This window comes from Dasypus novemcinctus, chromosome 11 (genome assembly GCF_030445035.2).
Source record: "Dasypus novemcinctus isolate mDasNov1 chromosome 11, mDasNov1.1.hap2, whole genome shotgun sequence".
Taxonomy (NCBI): domain Eukaryota; kingdom Metazoa; phylum Chordata; class Mammalia; order Cingulata; family Dasypodidae; genus Dasypus; species Dasypus novemcinctus.
In genome coordinates, this window is record NC_080683.1 from 67,123,815 (window position 1) to 67,139,296 (window position 15,482).

At 34.9% G+C, this 15,482-nt stretch overlaps 1 non-coding gene across 1 annotated transcript; it reads right to left on the reverse strand.

Annotated features, from left to right (window-relative positions):
* Nucleotides 1-14,595: 14,595 nt before the first annotated feature.
* On the reverse strand, nt 14,596-14,732 carry LOC111762531 (small nucleolar RNA SNORA13). The gene has a single exon (XR_002795636.2). It is a non-coding gene; the product is annotated as a small nucleolar RNA SNORA13 (small nucleolar RNA).
* Between the last annotated feature and the right edge of the window lie 750 nt (nt 14,733-15,482).

Sequence of the window (15,482 nt, forward strand, 5' to 3'; positions counted from 1 at the left end):
AAAATGTTTCTATAGCAAAAAATGACAAATATTTCTTTACCAACTTTGGTGGAGTAGGTAGGAGTTTTATTGCTGTATTTACCTTTCCACTCATGCTGACCATGCTTATTTTACCAACCTCTTTGATGCGAAACATTAAGTGTCCTTGAGACTTTGGCTTGGGCACCTACTAATGATTTAAGCACGTATAATTTTTCTTTTTCAGCCAATGTGCCATTTTTTGAAGCAAAGCCACTTTATATAACAACCCAAAAATGTTGTGGAGGAGGTAGCTAGCTAAGTGTTTAAGAGTGTGTTATTATGGTTATCATCATCATTATTAACACTCGTTAGGGTCTTTCATCTTCAAAGTGTTTTGTATGCATTAGTAACCTTTTTCCCTCTCACCTCCTGTCTACCTTTCCTCTTTTTCAAGAACTGTGATGGATCTTTAACTCCGCATGACCTTTGAATTTTTATAAAGTGCTGTCATTGATGGTGACTACCCTTTTGGGGTCAGTCTTATCTGGTGGTTAGGAGGAACATGTGCCTTGAGGTTCAAAATTAATACGAAATAAAATGCTTTCCAAGTGGAATTCAAGAACTCCTTTGAAATACTTCTTGCTTTCCTCACCTCTCCATTCGCCCCCACTACTGGTCTTTAAGGTAATGCCCACATGCCCACGCAGTTCCAACCTGCAGGGTTGTACAAGGAGATTAGTGAGCTACTGTGCCTTGGCCCAGACTCTGCATTGCCAGGAGATAAATGAAAAGCCAGTGGAGGTTTTTAAGACTCAGAAGAAAAGAATTCAACCAAAAGCATTCAAGAGAGTGTCAAACAGAGTATAATGCCAGAAAATATTATTTGTGCAGACAATTTATCTAAAAGAAATGCACCGTAAGTGCAAACCTGGAGGGCTGCCTGCTGTTCTTCATCAATGTCTTCCTCTAAAAGATTATTCATAAAAGAACAATTAATTATCAATGGCACCACTGAAGCCTCAGTCTTGAACATACATATTTCTCATCAACTAACTGGCTGAAAAATGCAATTGCCGAAAAAGGCATGGATATAAGGAAATGCTAAAGAGGATTTCCTGAACTACAAGCAGGTTTTCTTTTTTGTTATGAAAAGGCACAAATACAGGGTCTCACCTGCTAAGGACTAAAGCAGGGGTAGCCGTTCTCAGGAAAACGAAAACCTTCTTCCAGGAGAAGGACAACGGGGAAGAGAAAATTAGAAAAGAAAGCTACGATAAAGAGTTTTTATCTGTGGGACGTTTTAATATAAATGATGACTTCAGAGTTAGACAGAAAGGGCTCTGCTGTTTATAATTGTGATCCTCGCTCTTTTAATATTTGGAACCATAAAATAACTATGATTGCAAGGGCCTGAAGTTTTCTGGTTTTACATTCTCTTGGCCCTTTTCCCTTAATTCTGAGAGGATCACTATACAGTAACGAAAGAATGTGGTTCTCCTGTTTGAAAGAGAGGGATGGGCCTTGTGTTTTCTTTTTTAACTGTTTTAATCTGGGAGACAGGGATGTAAAGTGTTTGCCTTGGGCCAAAAAGAAAAAAGAAAAAAAAACAAAAACCAGTATTCCACATTCAGATTGTTTGTGAAACTCCTTAACAATGATTTAATATTTAGCAAATGGCAGCCCTAAGTAAAAACTTTTGATGAAGTTTTACAATGCTTCAAAGAACACTCACAAATTATAAATTTCTGTATTCTTTGTTTTGTTTCCAGTCTCCTTTTCAAAAAAAAAAAAAAAATTCCATCCAAGAGAAAGTATTCAGCCTTTGTTAAAGTCACTTTGATAAAAACCTATTGCAAGTTAATCAGTCCCACATTTCTAATTGTTTTCTCAAAGAGGCTAAGGATTATTAATTTGGTGAAAGTTGTAAATGTTTGGCACAGGAGTTTCTGGGGGAATACTTTGGTGAGATTTGTAGGAACCGTGTGTTATAAACTATGCTCTACACTACATTGCCAGAATAACAGAATTCAATGTTTTTAAGGCTAATTGCTCTGTAGGGATCAAAGACAAGTTACTTACTCATCTTACACTAGGTTGTGGGATCAGAAAGAAAAGTAGATGAATCACCCCAAAAGCTGTTATGAGGCAAAATGGAGTGCAATAATCTTTATATGAGCCAGGAGGGGGGAGCACTGATTCCTAGGCAGTTTCTTTCAGTGGGTGATATAGCAAATATATTACTGGCAGGAAAAAAAAATGACTCTAACACATCATTAACTTGGCAATTACAAAGACTGGGTATATAATGATATATTTGAAAGCATGTTAAAAATCACATTATTGAGTTTTAGCTTTACCTTATTTTCTCAAACTTTATCATTAAAGGAAAAAGGCTTTTGTCTGGATTAGAGTTTTGCATACATCTTGACTTCTGAAATCTCACATTTGTCCATTTGCTTGTATTAAAGCAGTAAAGTTTTAAAGACTAAAAAAGCACCTTGATGAAAACCATGATGTGAAAAGAGTTCTTGAGATATTGACAGAAGTGAAATAATTTATTTCTAAAAACTTAATAAATGAAGTAACATGATTTATCTCTTAATACCTAACTCGGAAGCATTCCCCTTCTTTCCCTATCTGTTTGAAATAGACCCCCAGAACTTTTCACAGAATGCCCTCAAATAATTCCTTCCCACTCTTCAATTGCATGTCTTAGAGGAGTTGTAATTTTTTTGCCCTAAAATGAGAAATTTATGTGGTGTATTTAGTCCAAGAGAATCTAGATAATAGTAGATTTGTTGAGCACTTGGTAAGTACCAGACACCAACTTGAGAACTTCACATACATTTTTTTCCTTTTATCCTCTGGACAAACCTAAGAGGTAGCACTGTAATTATCCTCACATTACAAATGAGGAAAATGCGTCGGGGGATTTAAATAACTCGTTCAAATCAGCTACACAATATGATTTCACAATCTGCTCTTGACCACAGTTTCCCAGTTATGTAAAATCAGAGCCACAATTTATTCCATTTGTATCAATCATGAATCACACATTTTTATATCCAACTTTACCTAACTATTGTTTCTTTTCATTCAATGGCCTCAAATGTACATCTGATCTTCCCTATTCTAACTTTACGCTTATAAAACATGACTTAATATTGTGGTACCTTAATATAATACAAAGTACTTTCTAGCCTAAATCAGATATTGTATGTGAAACTTACTTTGTACATTGAAACACATTGTAAAAGCCACTCCATTCAGAAGAGCCCCTGTTATTTCTGCTAATAGATAAACTCTTCTTTAATAAACAAGAGGAGACTGCTTATTCAGTATTATTCAATACATGCAAATTTCAAGATTTGCACTTTTAAAAAAATGTCTATCCGTTAAATTCATTGCTAATTCTAAGTTATCAAAAAAGTCATTGTTTTTCTGACTTTATGATAATTTAAAACTAGACTGGGCTGACTCTTGCATGTAGAATAATTAGCTAAAATAATCATTTAGGAACTGAATGACAATAATGACATTTCACTGAAAATACTCAGCCAGCATACTAAAAGAAAAAAAGTGTGTCTAATACACAAATCTACACATAAACATAGAAACAATTATAGTCTAATTTAAAAGTAACCCAATCTCTTCGCTAAAGCGGATTCCAACAGACCTTTACCATATCTTTAATGGAGTTTGAGTTTTGATTTGTACTTGAAATAAAACCTGTCTGTTGCAAATTCAGAATCTTAATTAATTCCAAATGGCAATTTGACCTCATATCATTAGGCTTCATTAGTTGTGTTTTACTATCCTGTGGGTAATTTTCTTTAAGCAATTTTCCATTTCTCTTTATGCCCTTAAAATATGTAGTGAATAAATTTAACATATGTTAAATTCTAAGTATTCAGGATAGGGACTTCCCCTTTAATATGTTAGGCTAGCAGTAGGTACATCTAAATTTTTAATAAAATGCTTTTGATGATGATTACCAGCAACCTTCTCTACCAAATATGGCAATGATAAATCTAAATCTGAGGATTTAAATCCCTGAGGTTATTTTATCAATTTTAAAAGATTTAAATGCAGAACAGAATTTAAACAAAACAAAACGCCCCTCAATTTTGTCATTTTTTCTTTTCGATTTAGTAATTATTTATTTTTGAAGTTTTATGATTATGTATCTAGTTAGCTATTTTCAAATCCCCTCCCCCACTTTTTATCTTGAAATAATGGTTTACAAACAGAGCACATATTTTGTGAACCTCTGTCCAAGAGAAAATGCTTCACCACTACTGTATTAGAACTATGCCTATTCAAGTCCTGAGATCCCTAAAACAATATCTACCCTGCATCCACATCATTTCCAATAAGCAGCATTTATTTGGGAAGCATTAATGATTTTAAAAGGCTCTGGTTCTTAGAATTTTTCTTAAGATCTTTTGCATTTTTCTTTTCAAAAGCCTTCAATATGGGGACCTGGTAAAGAAGGATTAATGTAGTTTAACAAAGTGAAAAACTAATTGAATCATTAACTCACTATTCAGATTCAAATATCTTCATTCCACCCTGCATTCTCTATTTACACTTCTGCTTTGCTCCTCGGCCTGACTCTTTTCTTCTCCCTTATTGGTAAAACTTCTCAGTCTTATTCCTAACCCTGAAAAGGTCATGTGAAAAATGCACATCGAGCATGTAGGGGAAGCCGTGGCTGGGAGAGTGAATGCTCAGAAGGCATTTCGCTCTAGAAGTTAGAAAGCTGACTTTTCAATGTGTCTTTGAGTATCCTGGAACTTTGTTAATTCCCTTAAATTGACATGAACCCATAACTATCACTTCTTTTAAAAATCAACATTTGCTATATTTGATACTTCTGAGTCACTTTACATGCCTTATAGGCTCACCTCATTGCTACTCAATAAAATGATTTGAACGTAAAGTTATCATTCAGTTTCTCTGAAATTTTGCATTTGACAGTTTCTTTACATAATAACAATCTCTAGGTTTAATTTTAAAACAAAGTAGAATAATTTGAAAAGGCATGTAGAGTATAATTATTTCATCCACAGATGGAGAGAGGTTTAGGGGGAGGGGAGCACTTGCAGGAAGCTGTTTAACAAAGCCAACGCTGATGAGACCTTGCAGGTACTTAGTTTCTAAATCTTGTACTCCAAATTTTACAGGACCCTGGCAAATTTTAAACTTAAATACTAAACCAGTGATGATAACATAAACACTTGAGTGATATATTCAATATATTGTATAAAATTATTTCATTTATTTTAGTCTGATTTATTTTAGGCTCACTGATTTCTCCTAAACTTAGACACATCAACCAATGCTAATTTATATTGATGACACAATAAAACATTAGTTGAATAGCCATAATTTATTATCTAAGAATTCATGAGCTTCTACAAATAAGCACTTTCTTCTTTAAATCCGTTTTGGTTCATTCATCTTCACAGTAGGTAGTTATAAAACAAACATGGTTATAAGCAGTTACTCGGATTTGCTTTAATACCCTAAATGGAAATGGCTAGTCTTGAACTTAGATTAAAAATAAAACTCACTCTAAACAAGTTTAATCATTTGAAGGGAAAAAAGTGCTTTCTTCAATAAGATTATGGCAGATAAAAATTAAGTCCCAATTAAATGCAATTGTTTCTTGGAGGCACCTAATGCAGTGCCTGGGATATATAATAGGTGTGCAATTGGTGATAATTACAGTTATTAGAAGAGTTGGAACCAGAGAAATGCTTCAGGACACCCAGTCCCTTTCCCCCATATCCTATTTCCCCTAGAAAGCTCCAGCACCTCTCCTGTGCAATTTCTTATCCTTGAACTAATCAGGCTCAAACCTGCAGTTGCCAAGGACAAGAGAGAGGAGGACAAATCAGGAAGGTTTATGTGCAGTATTATCAGAGAGCCTAGACTTTTCTGGAAAAAAAAAATCCTGGTTTCAAATTATTAGAATATCAACTACAAATAAACATTATTTTTCTTTTTTTAATGACTAATCTCTGGAGGTCAAATTTATACCTGAACATCAGCACAAAATATCTTGTGTTTGAGCAGGAAAATTTAAAAATCAGCTTAGTATTTTGGCAATCTATCATCATCAAAGATAATTAAGTGTGTTGTCTTTTATGCATACTGGAGCAAAGAAAAACTCATCACCACCACAATGGTTCTCTTCTTTATGCACCTTAACCCCCAGTGAGAGGGAAAAAGAGAGAAGAGAATAAGAAAAGAAAATCAAAAATGAAAAACAACAGACAAAAATGCAAGGATAAAATGGAAGTTGTTCCCATAGTTTTTAAACTATGCTGCTTAAATGTTCTCTGAACATTCTTCCCTAATTCAGTATCCTTCACTTAAAACAAAAATAAACCAAAGAAACTTTGACACAGCCGCAAACCCTCAGAGGAGAGTTTTTCTGCTTCCCCCACACCGTATTGTGCTGTTCCACGCCCAGAGCTGGCGCTGAAAGCTGCGGCATGAGGCCAGGCCAGAAAGGGGCCCCAGGAAAGGACCCAAGGGCTGATTGTAATGTTTTATACTTTTCTTTTCTCCACAATCAAGATTAATTTTTCTGATTTTGGGTATCTGAGGCACATGCTTCATAGTGGTGTTACATCAAGGAGACTGGCTGAGCAGTGCATTTCAGGCTGGTTCTGGGACTAGACAAAAGGAGGACCCAATTTGGATTTTCCTCATTTTCACCCTCCTTGCTGAGGCAGATGTCTTAAACACTCTGTTTTAAGGATTCAAAGTCCATAATATTACTAATAACTCCACATACTTGTTTGCATTTCCCATGTTACTTATGAATGTCAGAAGCAATGACTTGCAACCCCCTTTAATCTCGTGACAGCTTTATTATCATTGGTTTGTTGAACTTCAAGAAAAGTTATGACAGTGGCGAAGTTCTGCAAACTGCAGCACATATTTCAGTAATTAGGTAAAGGAGGGAGAATGCATTTAGAATGCACTGCTGAAATTATTTGCTAAACACTTAAGATGCTGAGGTATATCACATTCCTCCCAGGGCAGCTTTTGCAGAATGATTTACAAAGCATTTCTTTTACTGTTTTACCATGTTATTTTTTTATTTTTTCCTGTTTAGGTTGTTTAGCAGTGCCTCTGACTTGAAAATGGATCTTCTGATAATGGAAATATTGTATTTGCAATATGAGAAGGTGGAAAGAGGGAGTGGTTTGAGAAGCTGTGTTTTTCATTTTCCCCTGTTTTGAACTCAGCTTTCTCAAATGACTGCATCTCTCTCATAAATGCTTTAGCATTAAACATTGAAACTGATTTTTTTCATAGTTCTGGAGTCAGCCTGAGATTTTCCAATCTTGGAAAAAATAATACAAATGATTGAAATGCATTTTTGGCCCCACTCAAAACCATTTGTCTATTTTTTTTTTAATTTTTAACTATTTCATTAGTAAAGTTTATGCTAAAGCACAGTTATCAGTAATATACTTGGCTATTTTTAACATATTGCTGAAAGGCTTCAACAATTACTCTAATAAGGGTGGACAAAGAAAGAAAGCCAATATGGCATGTTTTTCACAGAAAAGACATGAGGAGAGCTTTTTGAGACATAATACTTTTATGTCAACTATTACATGAATATCAAGTATTTGAATATGTTTTTAGTAATATTTGAATGTTTAAAATAAATTTTGTTTTGTAAAATATATACAGGGAAAAACCTTGATAATTCTACCTTCCATATCATGAAACATGTTTGAAACAATTTTCTACCCACAGCCTATTATTCAAGTAAAATAAGCTTTTGTCAGCTAGTTTTATTTTTTATCTGACTTTCAAAACAAAAATTAGCATAACTTAAATGCAATAAATATTGATTTAAAATTTATATCAAAAGCAAATATGATATAACTCTACACAGATAAGTATTTTCTTCCTCCGAAATCCATTGATCTAAAGCTTAATCCAGTATTTGTTTTGTTATTTGAACTCATTAGCGCCCCAATATTTTTTGATTAGAAAACAGAACTTCCCTCTTTGGAAATTATAATTATGGTCTGGAAAATTATAAGAATAAATGTGGTAAGTAATTTAAGTGCATATATATAACCTTGAAAAAAGAGTACCTGTAAATGATGTCTTGCTTTATTCATCTTTTGAATAATGGAGAGAAATTAAGAAAAATTTAGAAACTGAAGACAAAAGATAGTCTACATTATAGACCTGTGATTTTGTACAAGGAAAGATAAGGTCAAAAAATGGATTTTCTTATTTTATGAGTATGTCATTTGGAGGAAGAAAATGTTGGCAACATCACTGTAATTTAAAAATCAGGAACTGTGTATATTTAAAAAGTGCTATGATCTATTTTACAAAAGACATTATTTTATCACGTGTGAGATCATTAGGTTTTTAATGAGATACCTAGAAATTTAGCTGTGACTCACATTCTTTTTCATTACATACAATTTCTACAGTTAAAAACAGTTAAAGGTCAACTTTCCCACTGAATTCAACTAATTAATGAATCAACCACGCTGCCATGCATGCATAAACCCATAAAGAAACCACTGAAACCATGACACATTTACATCTTTGCATCTTTGAAATAGTCTCTCTGAGAAAGCTGTCAATACCTGAAGATGGCTATTTTCACAATGGGGTAATAAGAAAATGGATTATAGTAAAACTGTTGACTATTTAGTTATACTAACTAAATTTCATTCACATGTAGCCTTCAAGAGACAAATGCAAAGTATTATCAAAGAACTTCCAATTAGTAGGAAGACATTCAAGTAAACTAGACTAAGTAAAGTAGATAAAATGGCGGTATGGCAGATACTGTTGCTTATCTATCCTATAGTGGCTGTTTTCTATCTTTAACCTGGTTTCTAACTAAGCACCTTGATTTTGCTCTGTTACTGGAAAGCAGTCTGTTTCACAGGCCTCTCCCTAATTCCAGGATAGAACGCCGTTTAGCTGAAACCAATCAGGATAATTCCACTCCACTTGGCAATACTGGTTTAGGATTGGACACGACACAAACCAGGCCACTGAGATGATGGAAATGTGTGCTGGGAAATTTTTTTTAATTTCTAAAAAGGTATGCAAACTGAGGCTACATCCCTGTCTGTATTTGCTTCCTTAGAAATCCATTGATCTAAAGCCATCTGTCCCTCTAGGACTGTCCTCCCTGGAAAACCTCCTATGGCAGATATTCCCAGTCTTACTTGCCTCAAATGAAAAACTAGTTTGGTAAAAACAAATGTTTTTAATGACATCATCCAACAATAGATCTGCATGTATAGACTCAGAAAATCAATGGAATTATTCTTTAGCGGAAAAAAAGAAATTGTAACAGACAAATGGAGGATATTTTTACGTAATTTTATAACACCAACATGTAGGTGGAATTAGCACATCTATCTTGGGGGTTGGGGGGTTAAATCTTTTAAAATTTTTCCTATGGCCTCTTCATTTCCTTCTGCTTGGCATTTTCCATACCTTGAACTGTATCTTTACATGCCTTTTTCCATGCTCATTATTTATACATAATAAAGGATTACAAATATAAAGGATTTTCAAAAATCATAGTGACTATCAAAATAGGATCATATGTTCAATTCTTTGCAACTTGCTTTTCAAAATTAATAAATGGCAAAAAATATATAAGTCATTATCCATCAGTATGAATAAATAAAAAATATTCTATAAAGGGTATAGCCTAATTCACCAATTTCCCTATTGAAGAATATAGAGAATATTCCTTTTCCCTATTTATAACACTGTAACAGTAAAATCCTTTGTTCACATATCCTTATGTGTCACATATATTTCCATAGGATATGTTTCTTTTTTTTTTTCTGGTTGCATCATCATCTTTTTGGTGTGTCAGCTGTGTGGGAGCCTGCACCTCTCTGTGTTGCACAGGTCTGGGAGGCCTTTTTTCTTTTTTTTTTTAACCAGGAGGTCTTGGGAATCGAACCAGGGTCCTCCATATAGTAAATGGGAGCTCAATTGCTTGAGCCACAGCAGCTTCCCAGGATATGTTTCTAAAGGTGAAAATGTTAGGTAAAAGGAATGGGACATATATAGATGTAGATATAAATATATAGTCTCCTTTTTAAGTGGAAAATTTCCATTTTTTTTAAGAAAAAATATTGTTTTACTCTCAAATTCTGCCAATGAAGACTTTTTCCCTTGTAGAAAATTGAGTAAAAAGTAGTCTAATGGACTATATGTTTAGTTGACCATAGAATATATTTTATGGAACTATTTACAACAGGGACTACCAACTTCCTCATATTACCCCTTTAAATTTCATTTCAACAGTCCATTTGCAGGGTTAAATAAATGATAGAAAAACTGAGTTTATACCTTTCAGGTTCCCTCATTCCAGAATTGCGTCATGTTACATATCTCAGTATTAAATTATATTCAGTCACTACTTTGCTACAGTGAACCCACAACTCATAGTTCAAGTTCCTTAGTGCCATTTTATTTAAAAACAAGTTGATCTCAAATATTCTTGATATTTGATCATTTCTTCCAGTTTACAAAAGACACAAGTATAGAAGAACTCATTGATAATAAATTATGCAGTTTCTTTTTTCATCTTTTCAGTTTAAAAGTCAGCACTCAGAACCAGCACTGGCTCTTGTGAGGTAGCTAGTCTTCTGAAGACAGGTGCATAACATGGATGGAGCATATTGCCCTTTCCCCTAGGAGCAGCCATGTTGTCAGGGTACCATATAGCGGCTGGCCTGCCTCTTCTCTTCACCCTTTGGACAAAGAGATCAGTTTCATCTGCCTGTCTGATACCTTAAAATGCACAAGGAAAATCAGAGATTGAGAAGGGTCATCATTAGAAAGTGGTTGTATGTAGCTATAACTTGGGGAGATGAAACCTCTGTAAGACCAAGGATGCACTACAGTGTGGTGAATTGAAGTGGCAAAGTTGTTGAAAATACTCAATACTAATGCAGGAGTGACTTCTAATACAGTAAAATTAAGTACAAGCAGAAAAAATATTTGAGCAAAGTTAGGAAAAATGGAATAAGCACTTCCCTCCTAAGACTGTGCTGTCCAGTTAATGCCTGGTATCAAGGTATCTTGGAGTATGAAAGTAGAATCATTCACTACATAGTGCCCAGTGAACAAAACGTGCAAAGGAATATTAAGCCTAACATTTTTAGTACTGACTTAGCTGCCAGAGAGCCTTCATTTATAGGGAAGTTTTTGTAGTTATCTACTCAAGACATAAGGAATCAGCACCCTTTGCCTCAGTATTTTTTTTCTGAAATTCAAATACTCCTTGAAATTATAAAGATAAAATGTAATAGGTATTTATAGGTGAACTAAATTCATTCTGACATCTCTATGGGATGTGCTACCTAGATAGACCACAATTATTGAGTCTAGGTCAAGGCAAAATTGTATGTTATGTGTAAGGACACAGTATAGAGTGGCCCTTCATAATTCAGACTTTGGAGTGAGTCAAAGTTAAAATTCAAAATGTACATTTCATTGGTGTGGAATTTTAAGTAGATTACCCTCTCTGTGCCTTAATTTCCTTACCTGGAAAATGTGGTTGAGAAGAATTATAATACCTATATTAGAGATTGTTATGAAGATACAAGACTTAATCAATGTAAAAAATCTTACAACAATGTCTGGGGCATAACAGGTACCCAATAAATGTTATCAATTTTCACTGGGCAGTTTGTCTTCACCAGTCCTAATTCTCTTATCTTCCATTCCCCATTGCTTAAATACTCATTCACCCTGTATCACCATCTGCCACAAGTTTAATTTTTTTCCCCAAAAAGATATGCTCAATTCCTAATCTCTACTCTTGTGAATGTGACCCTATTTGGAAATAGAATCTTTAAGAATAGGATTAATTAACATAAGGCCAAACTGGTGAGGGTGGGCCCTGGTCCAATCTGAATAGTCCCTTAGAAGAAAGAGAAAATTGGATACACACAGACGGACAATGAGAGAAGACAGCCATGTGAAGTTGGAGGAGGCAGAGATTCGAGTTATGTTGCCACAAAACAAGGAACGCTAAGATGGTGCCAGCCACCAACAGAAGCAGGACAGAGGCATGGAACGGATTCTTCCCTATAGGCTTCATGGCTCTACCTGCACTTTGAATTGAACATCTAGTCCCAGAATAGTGAGACAATAAATTCCTGTAGTTTTAAACCACCCAGTTTGAGTTATATTGTTATAACAGCTCTCAGAAACTAAAACACTATTCACTCCTGTAAGGAAGAAAGAGCAAGGAATATCCTGTTTTACTCTTTGTTAGAATTTAAGTTGATGTGTTATCTCTGTAATTACTACTTAATTCTTGAGGTTTCTTTTTCCCTCTCTATCCGGTTAAGGGCCTTGCCCATCTATCACGCATGGAAGTAACTCTGAGCAAGTTGGGGCGAGGATGAAGGGGACAAGGGGGCACAAGATTGATATTATAGGCCCAGAGATGTGATATCACACCACAGAGTAGTTGCCCAGGTCTAATAATTCTACTGACATATATGGTTTATTTTGCATAAACACTCACAGGGATGTAAAGAGGATAAAAAATATTAAGAGATAAGGATTGGTCAGTATTTTTCCAAAAATATATTTTTAAACATATTTTTTATTGTGATAACATGTGTACATAACATTTCCCATTTTAACCAACTTCAAGCATACAATTCAGTGACATTAGTTACATTCACAATGTTGTGCTACCATCACCGACTCCCCATCCCCCTTTCCCAATCCTAGTAACCTGCAATCTACTTTCTCTATGAATTTTCATATTCTAGTTATTTCATGGAAATGAAATCATACACTGTCTAACCTTTTGTGTCTGACTTAGTTCATTCAACATATCTTTAAGGTTTATCCATGTTGTTGTGTTTATCAGAACTTCATTCCTTTGTACAGCTGAATAATGCTGAATAATATTCTATTGTATACACATCCAATATTTTGTTCATCCATTTATCTTTTGATGGATTCTTGGGTTGTGTCCACATTTTGCCTTTTGACTATTGTGGATGATACAATGAACACTGATGCACAAAGATCTGTTTAAGTCCCTGCCTTCAATTCTTTAGGGTATGTACCTAGAAATGGGATTTCCAGATCATATGGTAATTCTAAGTTTAACTTTTTGAGGAATTGTCAAACTGTTTTCTCCAGCTGCACATTTTACATCCCCAAAACGTACAAGGGTTCCTAGTTCTCCACATCCTCACCAACATTTATTTTCCATTTTTTAAAAATTAGACATTTTATAATGCATAAAGTTACCCAAAAGTATTTTTTAAATGCTCAAAAGAAAATTTGCATTTGCTCACCTTTATTTAAATTTTAGATCATTTTAATTCTAAATAAAGTTTTCAATAAACTCTGTCCTTTTTTTCTAGCTCTCTTATTAAGAGACTTAAAGAAAATAGTGAACAAAATGTTTATTAGGTTACTGAAACATCACCAAAAGCGACAAGTTTCTTTTCTTTCAAAATATAATTAACCTACTTATAAATTTACATTTTGATTAAATCTACTCATTTTTGTCTATCTGGGGCTGCATGGTTGGATGCAGTAGTCTCTAGCCATATACTGTTATTGAGTGCTTAAAATGACTAGTCCAAATTGAGATCTGTCCAAGTATAAAATGCATACCAGATTTTCTCAGACTTAGTTTGAGGGAAAAAAGGATGTAAAATAGCTCATATTTTATATTAATTACATTTGGAATGACAATATTTGAGAGCAATTGGGCTAAATAAAACATACTATTAAAATAATTTTCACCTGGTTCTCTTTACTTTTATTGAAGTGGCTAGTAGAAAATTTAAAACCACATGTGTGAGGAATTGTTAACTGTTCCATTGGGGAATGCAGCAGAGCTCCTGATATATTGCCTTCTAATACACTGCCATATTCAATTAATAGGAAAATGAGATAGTAATGATAGGTTTAGACATAAGAAATAAAATACACAATAACTGAGAAAAAGTAAAAGTAAAAAAATTGGGGTATTAAAAAAATGGAAAATATTATTTTAAAAATCACATATGGGGAAACAGACTTTGGCCCAGTGGTTAGGGCATCCGTCTACCACACGGGAGGTCCGCGGTTCAAGCCCCGGACCTCCTTGACCCGTGTGGAGCTGGCCCATGCGCAGTGCTCATGCGCACAAGGAGTGCCGTGCCACACAGGGGTGTCCCCCGCGTAGGGGAGCCCCACGCGCAAGGAGTGCGCCCCGTAAGGAGAGCCCCCCAGCGCGAAGGAGGGAGCAGCCTGCCGAGGAATGGCACCGCCCACACTTCCCTTGTCGCTGATGACAACAGAAGCGGACAAAGAAACAAGACGCAGCAAAAAGACACAGAAAACAGACAACCGGGGGAGGGGAGGGGAATTAAATAAATAAAAATAAATCTTTAAAAAAAAAATCACATATGTGATTACATTTGTGGCTTCCACTTATATCTATAATGAGAAAAGGGAAACACTAGAAGTTAGCCCCAAGATATAATATAAATAGTTATTTAATCCCAGAATTCCCTTTCGAAATGAAGTTGTGCTTCTGCTAAAAGCAAGTAGGAAACAATTTTTTTTTAAACACAGTGTTATCTATGCAGTTCCTACACCAAACATATCACATCAAAAACAGGAAAAGACTGTGGAGAATTTAATTTATGCTTTTTTTTTTTTGATACTACATTCACTAGTTTCCAAAAATAAATGGGCAACACGAAGCCTTAGAGATTTTTTTAAAAATCTATTTATAGACACCAGAGAGCTTCTGAGGCAACCCTCATTTGAGAGAGTAAAATCAAGAAGGGTGGCCAGTGCTGAGAGGTGTGATGTTCTGAAAGCTGAATTTGCCCTAAGGGTGTAGACTAGTTCTTTGTTGAAGAACAAGACTTAGACAACCCAGACAGAGGTCCTCAGCTAGGAGTCAGAGAAGCCAGCAGAGCTTCTGGCAACCTTAACTTTAAGGGAATGGACAAGTGAAAATTGGAGTTCAAGGCTGCAGAGCTTCTAGAACTTGATGCCCAATATCTTGGAGAGGAAGGACTGATAAGAAGTGAGCCCAACTCTAGTGGATTTTCTCTTCAGACATTTGCCAAATTCTTTATCTGTTCAAGGGCAAAAGACTAGAAGTTGAGCAGAAAGTTTCTGAAAATTAGAGTGAAACTTTTGACTATCTCATGATTCTGAAGAATTAATAAGGGAGAGGCCAAAATAAGACTCCAGGCTCTCCTTTGGGATTCGTGGAGGGCCAAACCATATTGAGGTTCCAGAATTTGCAGGTCTTTTGAAAACTCTACCTAGTGTTGAGAGATAGAGTAGAGCTCTACCTCATGCCAGAGGAGAGTGATTTCTCTAGAGGAATATAATACCATTCAGAATCTCTGTATTTTTTCCTATAAAACATTAATTAATTTGAGTAAAAGTCCTAGGCATACAAAGAAACAGGACACAGAGGGAAAAAATAAATGAATGTA